Below are 9,588 nucleotides of genomic sequence, written 5' to 3'. Positions count from 1 at the left end.
TTGGCTTCCTATGTTTCTTTATCTGACTGTTCAGTGACTGGGGGCTCCTCCTACTATCTTTTTTGTCCCAATTCCACAGCACTTTGAGGAAAATGGCCGGCAATGCTTCTCGTCTGCCTGGAACCAGCTACTCTCCTGTAGGAACCATCAACCTAGGATCACCATATATAGCCAAAATGAAAAGAACTTTGGGTCCTCCACTGTTTTTGGGACCCCCGTCTTCATCAAACCTCACTCTTGGGAGGAAAGGGCAGGCAGTCCTTTTTCCTATCATTTCACTTGATGGTGGACTAAGGAATCCCTGGACGGGATGTCTTGTGGCTAATACTTGTACTGATGGGCCGAAGGGAAGATGGGAAATGGCTCTGCCAGACACTTTGGCCACAGTATGATGGACTTCTTTGTGTCTCTTCCAGGTCACCGAAGCCCAGTAGGCGTTTCCACAATTTCCAGTGGAAATTGCGCTGGCTGAAAATGAGAACGGATTCATTAATGAAGGTAACTTTCTTTTGAAACATGAAGGTGCGTGCATGTGTGTGAAGGTATCATCACATGAAAGACAACAAGCTCCCGCATTGTATCCCAAGTTGGGTTCAGGTACTCCTCAACTTTCAAATGGTCACTTAAACACTGTTCAAACTTGAGACACACTGGAAAAAAGGTACTTATGACCCATCATCAAAGCTACGACTGCCGCACCAACCCTGTAGTCCTTTGATCGCATTTTGGGTGCTTGGCCATCACTCCACACTTATGAGTAGTTGTAGTGTCTTGTGGTCATGTGATCATGTTTTGTAATGTTCTTTGTTGCTTTCTTGGCCAAAAAAAGAAATCACAAAATTGATCTTTGGATAATCTGGATTTAGACTCATGACCAGATTATTTGCTTTAGGACCAGGTGATTCACTTAACAACTATTATAAAAATGATCTTAAAATTTGACCAAAATTCTGGACTCAATGTTGTCGTAATTGTTGTAACTTGAGGACGACCTGTTTGTGGTTTCTAGGAGGGTGGCCAAGAGATCAAATTGCAACATCTCTGTATCCCTCAGGTGTTCTCATTTTGTTGATAGGCAAAGGCTTCCCTTCTTTTACCACTGTCTTTATTTTTTTCACCTTTTTCCCCATGCAGGTGACATAACAGTAGAGGAGCTGTGACTTCTTCCTCCCTGCCACTGTATAGCCAAGGATGAACAATGGATGAAAAGGACTTCGACTCTATCTCAAGGAAAGTCCCTTCGTTTCTCCCATCTACAATTTTCAATTATTAAACATAATTTTTGTATTTGCTCTGTCCTTCTCTTCTGGCCTTAATACAGAAAGTTCTGATACGTTTGCTTTTAGATCCATGCAACATCAGTGATTTGAAGAAAGGATGTCTCCGCTACTGATCTCCACCTCTGATGTTTGAAGATGGCACCGAGGCTATGCGGGTTGTGGAACAGATGCAAACTGTGGTCAGTTTTATTGTGCCGCAGCATGTTGGTAGTGTGGAGGGCTGGAGTAAGAGACACTTGCATTTCTACAAATCTGGTTTTTTTCCCCTCTATCGAGCATATGGTTGAAACTGCTTTTTGTCATGTGGTTTGTCTCTCTTTTTAGGCCGTGCAGCAGGTTGGGACAGGAATGAACGTGGTGCCTGTAACTCATCTGCTTTCTTCGACTGTTGTTCACTGGACCATCCTGTTTCCAGGCTGGAGGAACAAATACAAAATATTTAATTAAAATAGAGAAGGAAAGTAAAAACTCATGAACAAGAATGGGCGATGATTTTGTTATTTGTTTTTCAACTGACATTATCCCAGAAATCCTAAGCTACTTTTCAATATTCTATAAGTGACATGGGAAATGTATGATTCTTTAATGAAAGCAGATTGATGAGCCAAATTCAAGATGTGGGAGACATTCTTCTTACACCATGTGAAATCCATCATCCCCCATGGAATTTCTATATTACTTAGTGGGGTATAACCATGGATCTCCTGCATAAGATGATTTCGCTATGAGGTTTCCCTGTGAAGCTCCATAGGGATAGAGCTATTTAATATGAAATTCTGGAAAAGAAAGCCAGGGTTTCTATCAAAGTTTCTCACCTGACCAGTCTTTCTTTAAAATATTTACAGAGCACCTCTTTTTCTTCAATTATTTCAAGATTTTAAAACGTAGGCTTCTTGTTCTTCATTCAAAGCTCTTCTGTTTCTGACAACAGCTTTGAAATTACTGTTGTCTTTCTGTAAATTATGAAAACCAGAAATTACCCCTTATTTTTTTTACTTGAATCACCAAGTATAACTACGTTTTTAATTTTTTACACTCCATTATTTTTTATTATTTACAATCCATTGATTTTTTCTTATACACACACACACACACATATGAAAGTAATATTCCTTTTATTCAGTATCTTGTTTACATCTTGTCTCAAGATTCTAATAAATTTTAATTTGAAAGAATATGTCAGGATTGCTATCTAAATATTCCTCACCTTTAAGATCATTATTTTTCTCAGGAGGTCACCTTCTCCACAACTTGTTCTTGAATTTTACAAATGAGGTTTTGATTCTCCATTCTGTAAAATATCAAGACAAGAATGAAATTAGCCCCCCGTAGGTTTTTACTTGAATCATCAAACTTGTTTAAAACTAATTAAAAATATCAGGCATTTTGTTTGTTATACATAACCTTGCTTTTTAATAAATGTAGTTTTGCTAGTTCTATTACAACAGCTAGCAAGTTCTTCTTACAGGAACCAATGCTGGAATGATTTATTGGATACTTTAGAAATGCTCAGTAAATTTGACAATCAGTAAATCTTTCAAGATCATAACTATACCTCCATTATATTCTTAAGGGATTTGACTAGCTTCTTCAGTATTAAGGTTAACACCACTATATTTAAAAGTTTGATTATTTAAGTTCAAGTTAATAAATTTTACTTTTAGTATTTAGCATTACATAATCTGTTACTACAACAAAGGAATCTTCAGATCTTAAAAACTTTTTTTTCCTTTTTCTTACATACCAGAACAGCACAAATCAATTCAAAACAATTTCTAAAGTTTCTAATATGAACAAAAGGATGGAGAAAACTGAATTGGTGAGGGTTGAAATACAGAATAAAGGGGAAGCCAAGAGCTGAAGTCAATGAACAGCAAAGCAGGTAAAAGATCCTCCAAAGAGACCCAGTGCTCTCTTTTCTTTTGCTACTGCTACTATTACTGGAAGTGAAAATCTTTCAGGAAACAAGGCCTCACTGAGATCAGATAAAGGCACTCAACATGGAGAGCTAGAATGTTTTGTTGAAAAGAGTCATCTCTTATTTTTCCCAAACCTAATATGAAATTCTGGAAGAAAAAGTCACGGTTGCTATCTGAAAATTTCTCACCTGCTCAGTCTTTTCTCAAACTCTCTTTTCAACCAATTGGAGATATTTATCCATCAGCTCCTCATTCTTCAATTGGAAGCCAGACTACACTGAAGCATTGGCAGTTAATGACAGTTGGCAATCAGACATTTTGTAGAACTCCTGGCTCTAAATACATAGCAATGAATCAACATAGTCAGCCAATCAATATAGGGTGGACTGGACATTAACATTTGAGCCATCATAAGTCTATGTATTTGCCATACGCTAAATAAATAAAATAATAATAAATAAAATAAATAATTGGAGTTCCTCTTTTTCTGACAACTTAGAAATTTGCATCATCTTTTGTAAGACCAGAGAAAAATTAGCCTTTTAGTTTTTTTAAAATCAAACTTTGAATCCTCAAACTTTTTCTTCAATTAAAAAATATTTAAAATGCCTTCATCTGTGTGCATGTGTATGTGAATAAAGTCCACGTTGCTATTTCTACTATAACAACCAGCAATCTTTCCTTATAAGAAACAATGTTTTATCCATTTATTGGGCATGTTAGAAATGCTCAGAGAAAGTGACAAATCATTACATTTTCATGGACTTTACCTCCATATCAGTTAGTTTTAAGGAATTTGATTAACTACTTCAATATTAAGGTTAGCATCACTATATTTATAAGAGTTGGATTATTTAAGTATAAGTTAACGATCCCAATTGGAAATCTGTGGGGTGATCTGAAGAGGGCTATCTATGCACAGGAGGAGCTCTTCCAATCTGACAAATTTGAAGTACTTTTACATGGAAGAGTGGGTAGACCCCAAAAGCAAAATGTGTCACGTTGATAACTTACAACATAAAGACTGAATGCTGTCACAAAATCAAAGTGCTTCAACAAAAGATTGGTTTAAAATGTGCAACCATGGTATTTTTGTTATTTTTCCTCCTAAAAGATTTCAGTTTTTCAATTGAGTTGTATAGCTTATATGTTATGTTAAAGGTGGAAAAAAATTGAAGTTAATTATCTTGGTCTGATTTGTTTTTCATAGCAAAAAACTGACAACAGGTGTGTGTAGACTTTCTATATCTACTGTATTTAAACTACCAAGCTGTCTTTAGATGTAAATAACCTTTTTATACATTCCTCACTTGCACTCCCACGAAATGAGACGGTGTTTTTCTAATCAAGGACCAGACTGCATTCTAAGAAATGCCAAACTCTCTGAAACTCGATTGCTGATGTATATTTTATATATTTTTTTCATACAGCTGCCAGTCCCATTATCAATGTAGAAATGATTAATGTTGTATCTAAGAAGCTTTGATTATCTCATGAAAAATACAAAATAAATTATGTGAACACTAAGCCAACATGACCTGATGGCAGTTAATCCATTAAGATAGGAAACAACAAATTATTACAAAATACTTTTCAGAAGTCATTCTGGAGAGAGTATCTAATTTGTTGTGGGTTGCCTTTAATTGCATTGAGAATATCTGTGTCCTATGTTTCAATGTACAATTTACCATAATTATATGTTATATTGTAATTTATGATGTGGGGTATCTCTACTCAGATATGAGGGTTTCTTGGTGCTCTCTGAGACATGCAGACATTTCATTACACAAATTAGATCATCAGTGCTAGTTAAGAGTGGGGTTTTTTCTGTTTATATTCGACCTGTATACTGCATGAGTCAAAAAGTGGGCTGTGAAAATATTTACAGACCCCTCACATCCTGGACATAAACTGTTTCAACTCCTTCCCTCAAAACGACGCTATAGAGCACTGCACACCAGAACAGCTAGACACAAGGACAGTTTTTCCCCAAATGCCATCACTCTGCTAAACAAATAATTCCCTCAACACTGTTCATCTGTTTACAAAGTCTGCACTACTATTACTATTGATCTTCTCACCACTCCTTATCACACATCCCCTCCCACTTGTGACTGTATGACTGTAACTTTGTCGCTTGTACCTTACGATTTATATTGACTGTTTCCTAGTATGATTTGATTGCTGATTGTACCCTATGACTATCATTAAGTGTGGTACGTTATGATTCTTGATTCTTAACGAATGTATATTTTCTTTTATGTACACTGAGAGCATTTGCATCAAGACAAATTCCTTGTGTGTCCAATCACACTTGGCCAATAAACTATTCTATTCTATCCTATCCTATCCTATCCTATCCTATCCTATCCTATCCTATTCTATCCTAATCTAATCTAATCTAATCCAATCCTATTCTAATCCTATTCTAATCCTATTCTATTCTATTCTCTAATGGCTTGCCCTGTTAAGTGGGGATAGACTTGGAGGTTCTACTGTCCCAATGGCGGTTGGTGGGTCATTTACTTTTAGGTTGATTGGCAGTTTCTTGACTGATGGTCTTTTAGGATGGGGATGGGCAACCCGAATTTTATAGATGTCCACCAAGGTGTCCACCCTCCAATTTGGAGGTAAAAAAACTAAATACCAAAAACAAAATGCAATAAAGACTTGGTGTGCTGCAAAGCATAGTGCCAGCCTCTGTCACCCTTTATTCCCACAAAAGCTTCTGTGGCCTAAAAGGAACATTTTTAGAAAATAAAGGGTGGGTGATGACATCTAGGTACTTTATCTAGAAGTGAGACTTTCTGCTGGCCTCCCTCCTACCAATCCCCCCAAAAGACCAGGGGCCAATGGTGTAGGAAAAGACATTCTGGACAAGTAACGATGGATCTCTGCTGTCCTTAATCTTAAAGGTCTAAAATAGATGCCCTATGACCTCCTATGGGCTCATCTTTTCAGGTGGGTTTCCTTACCGCCTTCAAAAAGGAGGGAGCTCCCAGTGTGTTCTTCAAAAGCTGGGCACACCTTCAAGGTTAGCCTTGTTGAATGACCCTATATATAGACAGCCCTGTCCACAATCAGCACCGGGAAATGTTTCATGACGTTTTGGGTTATGTCATAAATCTTTGATCAAGCTGTGGATAGATGCTAAGGGTGCACCTTCAAAATACCCCACAGCCTGCGCGCCCTTTGCAATATGAAGGGTTACAAGCTAAGCAGGCAAACCTCAGGCAAAGGCTGTTGACTAAAAGAAAGGGGGGAAAACAGGGAGGTGAAAGATGGAAGGCCAGGCCCTCCAATGCTCCCAGGACAACTGAGCGCACAGAATGTCCTTAAACTGCACACAAACACATCAAAGGTTCCGTCAGGGTGGCAGAGGGTCTCCTTGATTGAGCAGGGGCTGGACTGGATGACCTCTGAAGGCCTCGGATTCTCTATGACGGTCGCAAAAATAACCGTGAGGGGCTGTTGGTCTTTTTCTCCTTCCCACCCCCACCCCCAATTCGGTGGTAAAACTCACCTTCACACCTCAGCCCTCCAACCTCTCTCCCTTTGGGAAGCCTCCCTTGACTCCAGGCTGAAGAAGAGAGCAGCTGAAGCCAAAAGGAAAAAAAAAGTCTGTGTTTTTTCCCCACCCTTAAAATGGAGGGGGGAAAAAGAATCGCCTCGTGAAAGCGGCCACAAAATGGAGGACGCTGGGTCTTTTGCCAGATTTAGATGTCCTTCTCACTACCTGTGGAAGACAGCTAGGCCTTAAAGGTCAGAGTGTAGACTACCCCCTACAGGCAGCATGAAGGACAGCTAAACTATGGAAAGACCTGTGGAGGGAGGACCCCGGGTACTGGCTGAGGAATTCTGGGAGTTGAAGTGCACACATCTTTAAATTGCTAAGGTTGAAAAACATGCTCTACTAGGCAGTTGGACAGATGACCTCTAAGGCCTCTTTAAACTCCCATTATTCTCATCATTTATTTCTTGTGTCACAATAATAACAAGGCCAGGCTTTGCTTAGTCACAACAAATTAATCTAATTGCACCCCTTGCCCCTACTGTCAGAAGTCCCCCATCATCGAGGACCTGTATACTGCACAAGTCAAAAAGAGGGCTGTGAAATAATCTACAGACCCCTCACATCCTGGACATAAATTGTTTCAACTCCTACCCTCAAAACGACGCTATAGAGCACTGCACACCAGAACAACTAGACACAAAGTTTTTTCCTTAATGCCATCACTCTGCTAAACCACTAATTCTTGATTGATGTATTTTTTATGTACGCTGACAGCTTATGCACCGAAAACACTTGGCCAATAAAGAATTCTATTCTATTCTATTCTATTCTATTCTATTCTATTCTATTCTATTCTATGCCACTCTACAAGTCCCCTTTGAAATCTCCCCAAAAGACCCACTGAAAGCATCTCCTATCCAGCCAAGGAAGCTACCAGTAAAGAGAAGAGTAAGTGGGCTTGATTTCACTGGGGTTGACTTGGGTCCCCTGTGGATGAACTTGCAGCCATCTTTGGCTCAGAGAGAGGGCAGGGTTCAGGGCCCCTTTTTATCCCCCAAAGTCCTTGTTTTGTTGGTGGGGAAGGGGCTTCCCAAGCAGGCCCAACTCCTTTGTTGGTGGGACTTGGGGAGAGGTTTGCCATGTGCTCAGGTCTAACTTTTGTCCTTTTGTTTCCTTAACAATTTAATTCTTTTCCCTGAAAGAGCTTTCCCTGGCTTTTGTCCCATCCCTCCACTTACTTACGTGCCTTCACTACTTTTAGGTATGGCGCCCCAGTCTCACACTTCCAACTCTTATTATTCTATGTTTTATTCTATGTTTTATTCTATGTTCAATAAGGCAGCAGTCTCCAACCTTTATGGCTTGGCGGCCTAGCAGGGTAGGGGGTGGGGGGAACTGGCCCATGCAAGTGGCAGGCTGGCGTGCACACGCTTCAGCTTGCCACTCGCCCAAGTTGAGCTGCCTGCGCATATGCGCCAACCAGTGGCTCGTGCAGCCAGGTTCTGGATGAGCCACGGCCCAGGTGGTTGGAGAACCATTACCAAAATAATTAGTTTGAATATGATTGGTCACTCACCAATAACTAGGGAGGGGGGGACACAGCACCCAAGGGGGGTTGTTAAATGCTTGGTTGGGGGCACAAAATGCCAGATTTAGCTTTGCTACACTGTAATCATTTGGCTTCAGTAAACCATACTTTCTTTAGCTATGAGTCTAGGAATCATTATTTTCTATTGACCCAGTTGGGGCAGCTGACAATTCCTCACATTCTTTAGCGGTCCTATATACTCTTCAAACTGGAAATAGTTTAATCTGCATTTTGCAACATATTGGCTATTCATGCTAGGGTTTCAGATAGAATGAATTCTGTGGTTTTGGCTTTATTCTGGTTAAAAAGCCTCTACAGAGTTCTTTTTTATTCTTAGCTATTCTCTGCAAACAAAAGCTTAAGTTCAAGAGAAAAGAAATGTAGCTGATATTGTTTGGAGTGTTTGCATTGAATATGGCAGTGATTTTCACTGCTGATGCTGAGATTAGAAGCCAATTACTTGCATTATTAAATTTCCATGTGCCCATTTAAGAGGCTTCCTGCTTCATCTCTGCAGGATACCCTGCTTTGCCTTTCTTCTTTCCACCAACCAATACTTAATGGCATAGAGATTATGGCAGAATTATTGTTTTTGCCCCACAATCCTGCCACTTGATCTTTTGGCATCAGTCACCACTCCGTGTTTACTCTTCCAGGAAGTATGTCTCACTTACACAAAAACATTGGGGCAGAAAGTTCTTTGTTGTCTCACTGGAATGAAAAGTTCTTCCAATTTTAGTTCAGGGGGAAAACCCACATTGTTCCATTTACAGACGTGGGAAGACCGGAATAAGAATTTATTGGCCAGACTTAGTGTGGTGGGTGGCCTGGAGCCAAATTTGTGTTCTCAGTCTTGCAAAGCAGCTTAGTTGATTTTTTTTTTTTTTTTGAGATTATTAAGATCTGGATCAGTGTTTCTCAACCTTGGCAACTTTACAATGTTTGGACTTCGACTCATAGAATTTCCTAGCCAGCATATGTCAAAGTTACAACAGTCACACACACCCCATACCCACACAAAGGTACTTATGGCCGCTGCAGTGTCCCTGTGGTTGTTCATCCTTATGACAGATTGCAGGGATGCTGCAAGGGAATAGGACAATTGGGCATGGCCAACTTGCTGCGGCCAACTTGCAGCGACCAAATACGCCACGGCTAACTCACTGCAAGACAACTTGTTGCAGGATAATTTAACAATTCTATTTAATTATTTAAAATAAATAATTTTTGCCATTCAACTTTCATTCTGTTCCTCTTTTTGCATTCCTTCTTTAATGATTTTATTCC

The sequence above is a fragment of the Notechis scutatus genome, chromosome 6 (assembly GCF_049901735.1).
Source record: "Notechis scutatus isolate UNSWTSFEM ecotype Mainland chromosome 6, rNotScu1.2, whole genome shotgun sequence".
Taxonomy (NCBI): domain Eukaryota; kingdom Metazoa; phylum Chordata; class Lepidosauria; order Squamata; family Elapidae; genus Notechis; species Notechis scutatus.
This window is presented reverse-complemented; position numbering follows the sequence as displayed.